Source organism: Chamaea fasciata, unplaced genomic scaffold (genome assembly GCF_029207755.1).
Source record: "Chamaea fasciata isolate MVZ Bird 193981 ecotype frontalis unplaced genomic scaffold, bChaFas1.0.hap1 SCAF_3, whole genome shotgun sequence".
NCBI lineage: Eukaryota > Metazoa > Chordata > Aves > Passeriformes > Sylviidae > Chamaea > Chamaea fasciata.
This window is the reverse complement of record NW_027094088.1, coordinates 6,220,683-6,235,523: the sequence shown is the minus strand read 5'-3', so window position 1 is coordinate 6,235,523 and position 14,841 is coordinate 6,220,683. Positions and strand designations below refer to the sequence as shown.

The 14,841-nt window shown below is 48.9% G+C and overlaps 1 long non-coding RNA gene across 1 annotated transcript in view; it reads left to right on the top strand.

Moving 5' to 3' along the window:
- The window catches only part of LOC136286344 (uncharacterized), a 134,651-nt gene extending 125,477 nt beyond the window's left edge, over positions 1-9,174 (top strand). Inside the window, exon 3 of the long non-coding RNA XR_010719861.1 lies at positions 8,379-9,174. This is a non-coding gene — a long non-coding RNA (uncharacterized lncRNA). The remainder of the gene's footprint in view (positions 1-8,378) is intronic.
- The last annotated feature ends 5,667 nt before the right edge of the window (positions 9,175-14,841 follow it).

Genomic DNA, 14,841 nt, shown 5'->3' with positions numbered 1-14,841 from the left:
TAATCCCCAGGAAATACTCTGTGCCTTGATCATTATTGCTTAATTAGCATTGAGAATGTGGGGGGTTTAGGTTTCTTTTCATGCATCCTGTGAATTGCTGGGGTGGGGGGTTTCTTTCATTAACTTGCCCTTTTCAGCCTGGATGGGAGCATGGGCTTTGCTTACAGTTTGCAGGTTTGAGAATTTAGTCACAGGGTTAAACCTTCTCAAGCAATTTGAGTTCCATGTGAAAGCACCACTAACAGCCCACATCTGCAGTGCATCAAGAGGCGTTCCCCCCCCTCGGCCCTGCTGGAAAACATCGGGTGCCATGGGGGCAGTAGCCAGAGTCTGGGAGCTGGGGATGCTGGAAAAGGCCAGGCAAAGTTGGGGGGCGGAGGAGGGAGAAGAAAAGGAAAGGAGGGAAGCTCCGAGGGGTGGAGAAGTTAGGCACTGCCAGTCTCGACAAACTATTCTATCAGCCACCGAAAGAAGTTCTCGTGTCATGTGAAATTTTGGGAAAATTCTGGAGCCCAAGAAGTGTTCAAGGAAACTCGGCCTCATTCAAATGGCCCTGACTGCAGCAAGCCAAATCTATTTAGTTGTAAGAGCAGGGAGAATAAATTCAGACTTTATCCTGCCTTTCCCATCCCTGGAGGAAAGGAAGATGATGGTCAAAGTCCTTTTTCGAACACTGTGTGATGGGACTGGGCTCAGGAGTGCTGTTCCCACCAACCATCCCATTCCTCCATCATTATCCCCTATCAGACTGGCTGCTACAGACAGCACTGGGAGATCACCACTGCCTCTGGTGTATTTAGAGTTGTTTATGGGATGTGTGACTCCAACCACACAACTCCAGGAGTGACGGACAGAGCTTGACCCCAGGGATGCGGGCACTGCAAGTCTGGGTGCCCCCAGGCACGATGTGGTTCCATCTATTGATCTGTTTGTTATGGATGCAGTCCTAAGTATATTTTGAAAAGAAAATTAATTTTAAAAAGGAAATATCAAGTTTTCTGCTCCAAACAAAGCCCTAATAGGATTTTTTCAAGACGTTTTTAAAACACATTTTTGTAGATCTCCAGTGGGGAGACAGTTGGAGATGAGTAGTGACATTTTCCTAACCAGCTGCTCTTCAGATCTCATTACTCTCTTCTGCTGTGGGAACCTCTCTCCAAGCCTCCTTGAAGGTCTTTTGGGTCCTGCATGTTTAAATGAATATTTTAGCAATTTGGCCTTTATGTTTGGGACCAGAGGTGCAAATCAGTTTCATGCCTTGCAGGAAAAACCGTTATCCTAAACAAATATCTGGCCTCACAAATATTTCTGTGGCTGTGGTGAAAATACGCAAACTTTGGTCCCTAGGTGCTACTCTTTTTACTTTCCTATCTAAATATTTGTATTTTGGGGGACAATGTACTTCTCTTAGTGTTGGAAAACCATTTGTGTGAGGAGAGAGCATGTTGTAAAAGGAATACCTGCTTAGTTGTTAGTTTGAAGAGATTTGGAATAAAAATGTATTTTCTTTTTTTTGAAGTCAGCTATCCGAGTAATTATGACCTTTAAATTTTTGCCTGGAAAACCCCAGACAGATACATAGAATATCATGTAAAATCACTGCAAATAATTATTTCCAGTTATTTTCAAAATAACCTTAGAAAGACATAGGACCCCCCGGAACTGAAATAACTCCACCTAACCACATAGTATTTATAATTAATTCAGTAGATATAAAGAGATATGACTGGTTTCGACCTTAACCCTGATCAGCATTAAATCTAATCCTCATTTCAACTCTGTTCTTAAATATGGAAAAAGGCTTTTGACAGAGTCAGTGGCCACCATATATTTAAATTCTCCATAGTGTGTCCTGCAACGTTCTCATCCAAATCTTGTTCTTGTAACTGACCCCTGACAGTCAATGTATGGTCAATGTCAAACCATAAAAGGCATAAAAAGGGGAGAGGGAATAGAAACAGAGTCATTATGCAGATGATATATAAATTTCCATTAATGAGACATTCCTTTGAACTTTGAAGTTCATAGCAGAGTTTGATATTGAATAGGTCTCAGGGGTTTTAAGGCTTCATCAGACATATTTTTTGCATGGCCTCATTCTTACCAAAGAACAAAAAGAAGAGACCTTGGTAAAGTGAGGAGGCTATAGCCCTAGATAAGATCAAAATAAAATGTATGGGAAGAAATTTCTGTGTGTGCTTGAGAGATAAAACATCATAAATATTGGGGGGTAGTAATCTGATGTAATAAGGCCAGCCTGAGTGGAAGTCTGAAATTATGGTTGCCAAAACCATTTCTGCAAGAAAGGAAAGTTAAGATGTCAGAGGAACTGCAGCATAAGGTGAGCAGTCAGGAGCCTGTGGTGACACCTGATACTGACTGTGTGCACACCTGAGCCCAGGGATCTCACTGGCATTCCTGGGAAAGCCAAAGCTGTTGGAAATTTGTGGGCTCATACCCAATGGGAGCCCAGGTCTCACAGGTCCAGGGATTTTCATGGCTCTGTCTGTTGGCCTTTGGTACTCTTAGTATCCTCTCTTTGCCTTCTCTCATCTCATAGTCTGCAAGACTGAGTTCTTCAGAAGTAATTATGCGCCTTTCACAAAAACCAGTTGACATTTCCCTGAAGCTCTGAGGACAGAGAATGCCCTCTATGATGTGTTAGAAAAGATGCAGTCCAGCAGTGCCCTGGCTTGAGCCTTCTGGTACAGGAAGGTGAACAAGAGTCAATAAAAGTAACTGTTGGGGAAGGTAAGTCTTTGAGGATTTAGTAGCAGTGTTGTGGGTAGGAGCTGTCCCTCTGCTTCTGACTTCCCCACAGCCCCAAAGTTTCCAGCACACCTGCTGGCAGCTGGGCCTCAATGTGCTCAGATGAATTAGTACAGAATTAATCAGAGCAGGAAATTGGAAGACAGCTTCATTTCTCATTTTTTCAGAACAGGGTCTGCATTGTGATTAAAGCCTAATGTGAAAACACTCTGGGAACAAATTTCCATACTTTTATCGGTGTTGGGCAGCTATTCTGTCTCCCAATTGCAATGAGATGAGATCTGACTGGGGTTTTGCAAGTCTGTAAATCAAATTGGGGAACTATCCTAGAGTTGGCTGAAGAGGGTACAGACAGTAATTAATTCCCTTTGGCCGACATGATTCCAAATTTTAAAAATATGTAATGGTCAGGAATGATGTGCTAAAGTTCCACTTGTTGCAGTCCGGTTTGAAGAAGAATCTGAACTCCCATTTTTGCAGCCTTAGATTGCAATGGTATTAAGCTACAAGATGGAAAGGACTGTGTGAAATTGTGTAGTCACCAAGGTCAGGGGAAGGCTTGCGTTGCCTGGAGTGAGGGCACTGTTTTATTCTCCATCAAACATAACAGTTTATATTATTCTTAATCCGCTCACCTGTGGAGAAAAGTTTCATTCCTCTTCTTGAGATAAGGATGTGTTACTTTTCTCTTGCTGCCTCTCCACTCACCTCGAAGGGGTCTGCTCAGAAATCTCAACAGGAAGTGTTTACCTGTTTGATCTACTTAGTGAAAGGCAGCAGTGCAGAGAAGATGACCTGAATCAGGCCTTCTGGGTTTTATGCTCTGATGGTGGCAAAATGGGTCTGCATCAAACTTGTGAGATCTATTTCCTGTAACTCTGGTTCTCTGCCTTCTGTTTCCTCATCCTTCTTGTAATAGAGGCATGAAATGTCTCAGTGTGTGTGTGTTCTGTCTGAACGGACCCATTTAAGGGAAGCACTGAATTACTAGGTCCATGTTAAACATATTGGTTGAGAAAAAAGTGGATAGGAATGGCGAAGCTCTTGTTTGTCTTTGAAAATCTGCCCCTGCCTATTCAGTAGTGCTCAAAAAGTCAGATTTGGGATTATTCTCTCTTTTTCTTTCTTTCCCATTTTCTTCTTGTTTTGGAAAGGCAAAACAGTTATCTTTCTGATCTCTACACGGTCTGAAAACCAGATGTTATCGTCACTTGGTCGTAGCTCTGCTGGTACAGCATGTTTTGCTTATTAAAGCAAAGACATGGATGAAATTAGATCTGTGTGATACATGTCATCAAGCTTTATGTATTTGCAAATAACAAACAGTTTGCAAAGTGTGGCTTGAGCTTGCGGGTTGCAGCTTAGTGTCACTTTAATAGAGGTTTCAGAACACTACTGGCAATATAGGGTCTGTGTCTAAGCTGGAAAGCACCTTTGAAAAATTAAGAAAGGCACATTTCACCCACGGCTTTCTTTGTTAGGAAAGATGGACTCTGTCTCGTGGCAGCCGTAGTTTAAGTAAACATAAACTCTGGCCCAAATTTCATAACCATCATTTCCTCAAAGCTAGCAGCACTAAACCAAACTATAGTTTTATTTGGCTAACCCCAAAGTAGGATGTGGTTGCCAGCCTCTGGAGCCACATGATCGGGTTTCAAGCAGACACCACCAGAACTGTGCTGTTGTCTTAGTCAGGAAAGTCCTGGATGTGCGAGTCCCAACGCCATCGTTATGTTTAACAAATAATTGTAGCCATAACAACAGGTACGCTCCAATTAAAGCCTGCCTGCTCCTTATCTTGCACTGGGACAGTCCGAGAGTGCCGCAACCCTGCTGGCTGGGATCAGGAGGAAAAAGGTGTTAGAAAGGGAATTTTGCCAAGGGAAAAGGACAAGTCATAAGGGGGGACCTCATTCCTCTGTACAACTACCTGGAATGAGGTTGTGATGAGATATTGGTCTCTTCTCCAGCAACAAGTGACAGAACAAGACGAAAGAGCTTCAACTTTTTGCCATGGGATGTTTAGGTTGGATATTAGGAAATATTTCTCAACTCAAAGGGGGGTCAAGTGCTGGAACAGGTTGTCCAGGAAAGTGGTGGTGTCACCATCCTTGGAAGTCTTCAAAACCAAGTTGAAGTGGCACTTGGAAATACAGTTTAGTGGTGAACATGGGACTTCCCTGCTCATGATTGGACCAAATGATCTTAGAGGTCTTTTCCAACTTAAGTGATCCTATGATTCTATGATTCTCAACAGACTTCCCGCTCTGCCATAAGCACAGGTCTCTGCGCAGTGCTGCCAGACATGGAGTACAAGCCCAGGACAGCTGCTGTCTGGAGGACTTTCCCAGAGCTCAAGCAGAAAGTTCCCTTTCCCAATTAGGAAGGTTGAAACGTAAAAATTGTTGGCATGTGGCTGCAAGGTGCCGAGTTCCTCCCTTTTCCCTGCACATGATTCCCACAGGTGATGGGCAAGAGCTTCAGGACAGTGCCAAGCCAAAGGCCAGATCCCTCTGGTACAAGCGGCTGTTGCTTCATGTTTGAGGTGGAAATAAGCTGATTTTGTCTCGCTGAGAACAAGGCTCCTCAGGCTCTTCTGTTCTCACTTTCTCCCCACCCGCCTGGCTTTTCCTTTTCTATTGCAAACACCTCAGGGAGCTGAAGGGATGAACAGATGATGGAGTCAGTGCCCCTTGTTAATGACCAGCACTATATTCACAACCTCGTTTGGTTTTGTTCCTATTCGCTGCTTCAATGGTGCCGATGAGAAGGAATTAATTTTATTGAGGACAACTCAGTGAATTAAATGAAAAACTGCTCACTTGGCTGGAAAGGCTTTGACAGACGGCACAGCAGCCGGTCCGGTTTGAAAAACTTTACATCTCCTGGACGTGGGGAGAGAAGGAGGCAAGAGAAAGGAGGGGAGGGAAGGTCATTGCAGATAAGCTGCAAGGCGACTATTTCAAGGCCTCTGAAAAACAACAGAGCAAGCTGCAGTCTCTTATTTTGATTCATGGGTCTCCCCTCCCTTTTGTTCCTTGATGCACTAAATCTGTTCCTTAGCCCCCCCTCATTTCAATAAACACCCAATAAGAAACTAATCGTCGTATGGTGAATTAGAGAAGAAGAAAAGATGCTCAGAAGAAATGTTATGGTCATGGAAAACTCTTCTGCATTGTAACCATCTGGTGCACCACAATTACTATGAATGGGATAATTGAGTCCCAAATAACTTCTTTTGGGTACAAATAATAGCCGTCACCCTGATTTGTATTCTTCACAACAGCATCGCCCCATCATTTCACATCACATCTGCACATTTCTTTGATTGGGCACTGTGCTACCAATAAGTTACTACACTTAATTAAGCCCACATAATTCTCTTCAAATGAGCAGAAAAGTTTGTGTATAGGCCAAAAAAGAAAAGGGGCTGCAAATGAGACTTTAGTGACTCCACTTTGTATGAGGTATTGAGATTGATGGTGATCCCATGCCACCAAGGTTTTCCTTCAACATTGGAAAACTGTGAAAGCATTAGGCAGCTCAACAGCTGTGTATAATCTGAGGAAGGCCTGATTTCAGACAAACATTCTCCCGGAGGTGATTGAAACCCCATTGTAGCATAATCTTGCTTTTCAGAAAGTGTTACAATACATTTGATTTGATTTCTCGGGTGTCTGGCTTTCACAGCATCATTAAAAACTCTGTAAGAAACTGAGAAATGGAGTCCTCTGCAAAGCAGCATTGTCTGCTCCTCAAGCGTGGGAGAAAGAATAGATGGGCAACAGGCAAACGTAAGCCTTGGAGTAAATTATTTATTACAGCACATAAAAACTTCGAGATCAGGTTGCTCGATGGGGAAAGATGAGGATGCAAAATCTTGAAAGAGATTTTTTTTTTTTTTTCTTTTTGCTGCGGTTCCCTATTTACTAGCTGAAGTAGGGAAGGGCACATTCCTACAGTTTGCATCACTGACGTGTTATCATTTCACATGGCTTATTAGTTCTTCCTGAACTCTTCACACCTTGCAATGACAGGCTACACAGCCTGTCCTGGCGAATGAGGCACCAGGAATGTGCTGGCAAGTCCAGTTGCTCAGGATCAAGCCCAAGAAGCCTTACTGGAATGTTGGGGTCTATGGGAAGAACAATGGTAAACAAAGAACAGGGTTACAGAGAGAGAAACAATTTAAAAGGAAGTGAGACTAAACCCCTGTCTTGCTCAAAGAGATTTTTTTTTTTTTTTAAATCAATGTTTTCTCATTCCACCCAAGCAAATCTAGAGTGGTTTGAATACGTTTTTCAGAACAAGTGGCAAAATATCCCATGAATGCTGCAGAGGTCACTTCACACACTCGCTCTGCCCCTCATTTGTTTATCTAAATGCTGACAAATTGCAGCATTTTAACAACATATCTCTGGTACTGAACTTCATGTGCATGGCTTGCCCTCTATCATTGAGCTGATAATGAGGCTAAGCATAAAGCCTTCATTCACTGCTACAAAGGCTTCTGACAGTGATGAATACCAAGTAGAAGAATTAGGTGGTTTATAGGAGAATATGCTATTGTGTTAAACCTCTGTGCCTTTTATCAACCCTTCTGCTCATTTTCAGTTCTTTCACGTAAGCCGTCTCCACAAGCACTCCTGTGAGCTTTCTTCTCCTTATTTTTACTTTTAACGAGGCTGTCTTCCAACAAGTGCCAGCTAAGATGTTTTGTCAGCATTTATTCCCAGTTATCCCTCTCTGAAATGCCCTAGACCCCTTTCATTTCATCAGAATGATGATAAACATTTAAAAAGCGGTGCCTGAGACGTTTCCCTGCGAGGTGATTCCTGCCCCAGCCCCGTGCGTGGCACGGAGCAGCAGCTGTCTGTCACCAGGACATCTTCCTTACAACAAAAGCAGCCTTGTCTTGGCATTTCTTTGCAAAAGCATCAACTAATATCCCTTTTAGATAAGTGTGTTTGTAGAAGAGGTGACTTCTGGGATTTTTTTTTTAAATTGCTGGCTGCAGTGAATCCGATTAACATTTTATTGTTCAGGTCTGAGCTCGCGGCTGGTTCTGGGAGCTGAGGGAAGCATGAGGAAAGGGTGCTGGCAGATCCTGACAGAATATATAATTTGACTAACTAAGGACCTCTCCCAGTGCTTTTATCCTTTGGGCCATGAAGTTTGTGTTCCTGTCTGCCCCAGTATCACCCACCTGTGAACACAACTGTGAAGCATTTTACTCTAAATAGGATCTGGACGTGTCTCAGTTTGTGCTGGTCCTGCAATGATTTGCTTCATCTGTGCCAGAAAGACACAAGTGTAGAGAGATGAACACTGCCCTGGGGCAATTATTTCCTACCTTCTTTACTTCTTTTTGTTGTCTTCTGCCCAAATTGTTCAGGTGTATGGTCCTAACTACTTCTTGCTGGCTATGACACTTTTCTTTAATTTTCCCTTCTCTGCTTTTCCTCTGGCCCCTCCCTGCTATCAGTGTTGCCTCCTTGGCTCCCTTCCTGCTTTTGGCCAGAAGCGTGCAAGGTTAATGTTGTCCCTGGGCTGGAAGAAAGGCTCGTGGAGTGGAGGCACTGACAGTGACATCTCCTTCCAATTTTCAGAGGCAGCTGGAAGCATCCCAGACATTTGCAAAGCTCCTTCAAACATGGCTGGAGGAAATAGCAGTGCTCAGTGACCCGTGTGCTTGCTGCCTGTCACTTCTGCTGGCTCTTGGAAACCTCTGGTTATTAACTGCTTAAGAATTTCCTTCCCTTTCTACACCAAGAATATTCCTATCACTTTAAAACACATCTTCCCTTTTAAAAATACATTTGAATCTTTAGACGTAAACCAAGAGAGACAGTCTGGCTTTGCCCTGTGAGCTCCTCCATGGGACTTGTTTTGAGGGAGCAGAAACAGCTTTTTGTTCCACCCGTGTCCCACCCCAATTTTTCACAGGCAGCTCCATAGCTTCAGCCCACTGCATCAGGAAAAACACGGGAAACAGGAGTCTGCTGGAGGAAGAATGGACAAGTCCCCAGTTTGCAACTATCAGGCCAGCTGAAGCGAACACACTCCCCCTTCCCAAATGTTCATAGGAACTTTCCCTGGGGCAGTCTGGTTTTGTGTTTACCCAGCTCCTCACCTGGCACAAAGAGCTTTCACGAGGGAAATTTCAGAGGCAGAGTTTGTCTTACTGTGAGGGTAAAAAAAAAATAAAAAAAATCAGAGATGCAAGACAACGAATTGTGAACACTGTTTTTAATTACTGGTAATTCAATATTTACTTCTCACTCAGAACAGCTTATCAGGATGATCAATTCCTAGAAACATTAATTAAATCCTGTTGGTGTAATATAGCATTCCAGACGTTTCTTTCCGCTCATTGTGTAGCCTCATCTTTATTTCCTTGGAATTACGGGCAATTTACTGTCAATACTGCCAGTATGAATTCTCTGAGTTTTCATTTTACATCAAATGTTGCAATGATAGACCCGGAACAACACCATGGTTGGAATGGAGTCACCAGGCATGCCAGAAAACCCGGACTGGCTTCTGGCTGAAGTCGGTTGGAGGGAAAACCCGGACCGGATTTTCCCGGAACCTGGAATGGAGTCGGTTGGAGGGAAAACCCGGACCGGATTTTTCCGGAGTCCGGATCGGAGTCGGTTGGAGGGAAAACCCGGACCGGATTTTCCCGGAGTCCGGATCGGAGTCGGTTGGAGGGAAAACCCGGACCGGATTTTCCGGGAGTCCGGATCGGAGTCGGTTGGAGGGAAAACCCGGACCGGATTTTCCCGGAAACTGGAATGGAGTCGGTTGGAGGGAAAACCCGGACCGGATTTTTCCGGAGTCCGGATCGGAGTCGGTTGGAGGGAAAACCCAGACCGGATTTTCTGGAACCCTGGAATGGAGTCGGTTGGATGGAAAACCCGGACCGGATTTTCCCGGAGTCCGGAATGGAGTCGGTTGGAGGGAAAACCCGGACCGGAGTTTCCCGGAAACTGGAATGGAGTCGGTTGGAGGGAAAACCCGGACTGGATTTTTCCGGAGTCCGGAATGGAGTCAGTTGGAGGGAAAACCCGGACTGGAATTTCCCGGAGTCCGGATCGGAGTCAGTTGGAGGGAAAACCCGGACCGGAGTTTCCCGGAGTCCGGATCGGAGTCGGTTGGAGGGAAAACCCGGACCGGATTTTCCCGGAACCTGGAATGGAGTCGGTTGGAAGGAAAACCCGGACCGGATTTTTCCGGAGTCCGGATCGGAGTCGGTTGGAGGGAAAACCCGGACCGGATTTTCCCGGAAACTGGAATGGAGTCGGTTGGAGGGAAAACCCGGACCGGAGTTTCCCGGAGTCCGGATCGGAGTCGGTTGGAGGGAAAACCCGGACCGGATTTTCCCGGAACCTGGAATGGAGTCGGTTGGAGGGAAAACCCGGACCGGATTTTTCCGGAGTCCGGATCGGAGTCGGTTGGAGGGAAAACCCGGACCGGACTTTCCCGGAACCTGGAATGGAGTCGGTTGGAAGGAAAACCCGGACTGGATTTTTCCGGAGTCCGGATCGGAGTCGGTTGGAGGGAAAACCCGGACTGGATTTTCCCGGAAACTGGAATGGAGTCGGTTGGAGGGAAAACCCGGACCGGATTTTCTGGAGTCCGGATCGGAGTCGGTTGTAGGGAAAACCCGGACTGGATTTTCCCGGAGTCCGGATCGGAGTCGGTTGGAGGGAAAACCCGGACCGGATTTTCTGGAACCCTGGAATGGAGTCGGTTGGAGGAAAAACCCGGACTGGATTTTCCGGGAGTCCGGATCGGAGTCGGTTGGAGGGAAAACCCGGACCGGATTTTTCCGGAGTCCGGATCGGAGTCGGTTGGAGGGAAAACCCGGACCGGACTTTCCGGGAACCTGGAATGGAGTCGGTTGGAAGGAAAACCCGGACCGGATTTTTCCGGAGTCCGGATCGGAGTCGGTTGGAGGGAAAACCCGGACCGGATTTTCCCGGAGTCCGGATCGGAGTCGGTTGGAGGGAAAACCCGGACCGGATTTTTCCGGAGTCCGGATCGGAGTCGGTTGGAGGGAAAACCCGGACCGGATTTTCCCGGAGTCCGGATCGGAGTCGGTTGGAGGGAAAACCCGGACCGGATTTTCCGGGAGTCCGGATCGGAGTCGGTTGGAGGGAAAACCCGGACCGGATTTTTCCGGAGTCCGGATCGGAGTCGGTTGGAGGGAAAACCCGGACCGGATTTTCCCGGAGTTCGGATCGGAGTCGGTTGGAGGGAAAACCCGGACCGGATTTTCCGGGAGTCCGGATCGGAGTCGGTTGGAGGGAAAACCTGGACCGGATTTTTCCGGAGTCCGGATCGGAGTCGGTTGGAGGGAAAACCCGGACCGGATTTTTCCGGAGTCCGGATCGGAGTCGGTTGGAGGGAAAACCCGGACCGGAGTTTCCCGGAAACTGGAATGGAGTCGGTTGGAGGGAAAACCCGGACTGGATTTTTCCGGAGTCCGGAATGGAGTCGGTTGGAGGGAAAACCCGGACCGGATTTTCCTGGAAACTGGAATGGAGTCGGTTGGAGGGAAAACCCGGACCGGATTTTCCGGGAGTCCGGATCGGAGTCGGTTGGAGGGAAAACCCGGACCGGATTTTTCCAGGAGTCCGGATCGGAGTCGGTTGGAGGGAAAACCCGGACCGGATTTTTCCGGAACCTGGAATGGAGTCGGTTGGAGGGAAAACCCGGACTGGATTATCCCGGAGTCCGGATCGGAGTCGGTTGGAGGGAAAACCCGGACCGGTTTTTTCCGGAGTCCGGATCGGAGTCGGTTGGAGGGAAAACCCGGACCGGATTTTCCCGGAGTCCGGATCGGAGTTGGTTGGAGGGAAAACCCGGACCGGATTTTTCCGGAGTCCGGATCGGAGTCGGTTGGAGGGAAAACCCGGACCGGATTTTCCCGGAACCTGGAATGCAGTCGGTTGGAGGGAAAACCCGGACCGGATTTTCCGGAGTCCGGATCGGAGTCGGTTGGAGGGAAAACCCGGACCGGATTTTCCGGAGTCCGGATCGGAGTCGGTTGGAGGGAAAACCCGGACCGGATTTTCCCGGAGTCCGGATCGGAGTCGGTTGGAGGGAAAACCCGGACCGGATTTTCCGGAGTCTGGATCGGAGTCGGTTGGAGGGAAAACCCGGACCGGATTTTCCCGGAGTCCGGATCGGAGTCGGTTGGAGGGAAAACCCGGACTGGATTTTCCCGGAAACTGGAATGGAGTCGGTTGGAGGGAAAACCCGGACCGGATTTTCCGGAGTCCGGATCGGAGTCGGTTGGAGGGAAAACCCGGACCGGATTTTCCCGGAAACTGGAATGGAGTCGGTTGGAGGGAAAACCCGGACCGGAGTTTCCCGGAGTCCGGATCGGAGTCGGTTGGAGGGAAAACCCGGACCGGATTTTCCCTAAACCTGGAATGGAGTCGGTTGGAAGGAAAACCCGGACCGGATTTTTCCGGAGTCCGGATCGGAGTCGGTTGGAGGGAAAACCCGGACCGGATTTTTCCAGAGTCCGGAATGGAGTTGGTTGGAGGGAAAACCCGGACCGGATTTTTCCGGAGTCCGGATCGGAGTCGGTTGGAGGGAAAACCCGGACCGGATTTTCCCGGAAACTGGAATGGAGTCGGTTGGAAGGAAAACCCAGACCGGATTTTCCGGAGTCCGGATCGGAGTCGGTTGGAGGGAAAACCCGGACTGGATTTTCCCGGAAACTGGAATGGAGTCGGTTGGAGGGAAAACCCGGACCGGATTTTCTGGAGTCCGGATCGGAGTCGGTTGTAGGGAAAACCCGGACTGGATTTTCCCGGAGTCCGGATCGGAGTCGGTTGGAGGGAAAACCCGGACCGGATTTTCTGGAACCCTGGAATGGAGTCGGTTGGAGGAAAAACCCGGACTGGATTTTCCGGGAGTCCGGATCGGAGTCGGTTGGAGGGAAAACCCGGACCGGATTTTCCCGGAGTCCGGATCGGAGTCGGTTGGAGGGAAAACCCGGACCGGATTTTCCCGGAGTCCGGATCGGAGTCGGTTGGAGGGAAAACCCGGACCGGATTTTCCGGGAGTCCGGATCGGAGTCGGTTGGAGGGAAAACCCGGACCGGATTTTCCCGGAGTCCGGAATGGAGTCGGTTGGAGGGAAAACCCGGACCGGATTTTCCGGGAGTCCGGATCGGAGTCGGTTGGAGGGAAAACCTGGACCGGATTTTCCCGGAAACTGGAATGGAGTCGGTTGGAGGGAAAACCCGGACCGGATTTTTCCGGAGTCCGGATCGGAGTCGGTTGGAGGGAAAACCCAGACCGGATTTTCTGGAACCCTGGAATGGAGTCGGTTGGATGGAAAACCCGGACCGGATTTTCCCGGAGTCCGGAATGGAGTCGGTTGGAGGGAAAACCCGGACCGGAGTTTCCCGGAAACTGGAATGGAGTCGGTTGGAGGGAAAACCCGGACTGGATTTTTCCGGAGTCCGGTATGGAGTCAGTTGGAGGGAAAACCTGGACTGGAATTTCCCGGAGTCCGGATTGGAGTCAGTTGGAGGGAAAACCCGGACCGGAGTTTCCCGGAGTCCGGATCGGAGTCGGTTGGAGGGAAAACCCGGACCGGATTTTCCCGGAACCTGGAATGGAGTCGGTTGGAGGGAAAACTTGGACTGGATTTTCCCGGAGTCCGGATAGGAGTCGGTTGGAGGGAAAACCCGGACCGGATTTTCTGGAACCCTGGATCGGAGTCGGTTGGAGGGAAAACCCGGACCAGATTTTCTGGAACCCTGGATCGGAGTCGGTTGGAGGGAAAACCCGGACTGGAATTTCCCGGAACCTGGAATGGAGTCGGTTGGAGGGAAAACCCGGACTGGATTTTTCCGGAGTCCGGATCGGAGTCAGTTGGAGGGAAAACCCGGACCGGATTTTTCCGGAGTCCGGATCGGAGTCGGTTGGAGGGAAAACCCGGACTGGATTTTCCGGAACCTGGAATGGAGTCGGTTGGAGGGAAAACCAGGACTGGATTTTCCCGGAGTCCGGAATGGAGTCGGTTGGAGGGAAAACCCGGACCGGATTTTCCCGGAAACTGGAATGGAGTCGGTTGGAGGGAAAACCCGGACCGGATTTTCCGGAGTCCGGATCGGAGTCGGTTGGAGGGAAAACCCGGACCGGATTTTTCCGGAGTCCGGATCGGAGTCGGTTGGAGGGAAAACCCGGACCGGATTTTCCCGGAAACTGGAATGGAGTCGGTTGGAGGGAAAACCCGGACCGGATTTTCCGGAGTCCGGATCGGAGTCGGTTGGAGGGAAAACCCGGACCGGATTTTTCCGGAGTCCGGATCGGAGTCGCTTGTAGGAAAAACCCGGACCGGATTTTTCCGGAGTCCGGATCGGAGTCGGTTGGAGGGAAAACCTGGACCAGATTTTCCCGGAAACTGGAATGGAGTCGGTTGGAGGGAAAACCCGGACCGGATTTTTCCGGAGTCCGGATCGGAGTCGGTTGGAGGGAAAACCCGGACCGGATTTTCCGGGAGTCCGGATCGGAGTCGGTTGGAGGGAAAACCCGGACCGGATTTTCCCGGAAACTGGAATGGAGTCGGTTGGAGGGAAAACCCGGACCGGATTTTTCCGGAGTCCGGATCGGAGTCGGTTGGAGGGAAAACCCGGACCGGATTTTCTGGAACCCTGGAATGGAGTCGGTTGGATGGAAAACCCGGACCGGATTTTCCCGGAGTCCGGAATGGAGTCGGTTGGAGGGAAAACCCGGACCGGAGTTTCCCGGAAACTGGAATGGAGTCGGTTGGAGGGAAAACCCGGACTGGATTTTTCCGGAGTCCGGAATGGAGTCAGTTGGAGGGAAAACCCGGACCGGAGTTTCCCGGAGTCCGGATCGGAGTCGGTTGGAGGGAAAACCCGGACCGGATTTTCCCGGAACCTGGAATGGAGTCGGTTGGAAGGAAAACCCGGACCGGATTTTTCCGGAGTCCGGATCGGAGTCGGTTGGAGGGAAAACCTGGACCGGATTTTCCCGGAAACTGGAATGGAGTCGGTTGGAGGGAAAACCCGGACCGGAT